The sequence below is a fragment of the Octopus bimaculoides genome, chromosome 6 (assembly GCF_001194135.2).
Source record: "Octopus bimaculoides isolate UCB-OBI-ISO-001 chromosome 6, ASM119413v2, whole genome shotgun sequence".
NCBI lineage: Eukaryota > Metazoa > Mollusca > Cephalopoda > Octopoda > Octopodidae > Octopus > Octopus bimaculoides.
In genome coordinates, this window is record NC_068986.1 from 27,973,685 (window position 1) to 27,974,173 (window position 489).

Here is a 489-nt window from a genome sequence, read left to right on the forward strand (position 1 = left end):
TGTGTGTGTGTGTGTGTGTGTGTGTGTGTGTGTGAATATGTGTCCTTTTTTTTTATGTGATTTCGCTACATTAAAATATCTTCAATGGAAATTTGACAACTCTGTTGCATTATTACCCACCACTGGTTTCACAACAACGTCTTTTCATGTTTAGAGAACTTCGGTGTGGCAACCAAAATATTCGTCTGTTATTACAGCCACAGTCGGAATCATGATATGGCAAGTTGCGTCGGTAATAAATACTGTTTGCCTTTACGTTTTTGACATCTAACCACCAAAGATGTCAAGCTGGATAGAAAAATATCGCTGGAGAGTTCAATTCTTGGAGGATGAGGTGCAGAGATAGGTGGGTGAAGAGTGTGAGGAAGAGAGAGGGAGAAAGAGAGAGAGAGAGGGGGAGAGAAAGAGTCAGAGAGAGTGTGTCAAAGAGAGAGTGTCAGAGAGAGAGAGAGAGAGAGAGAGAGAGAGAGAGAGAGAGAGAGAGAGAGA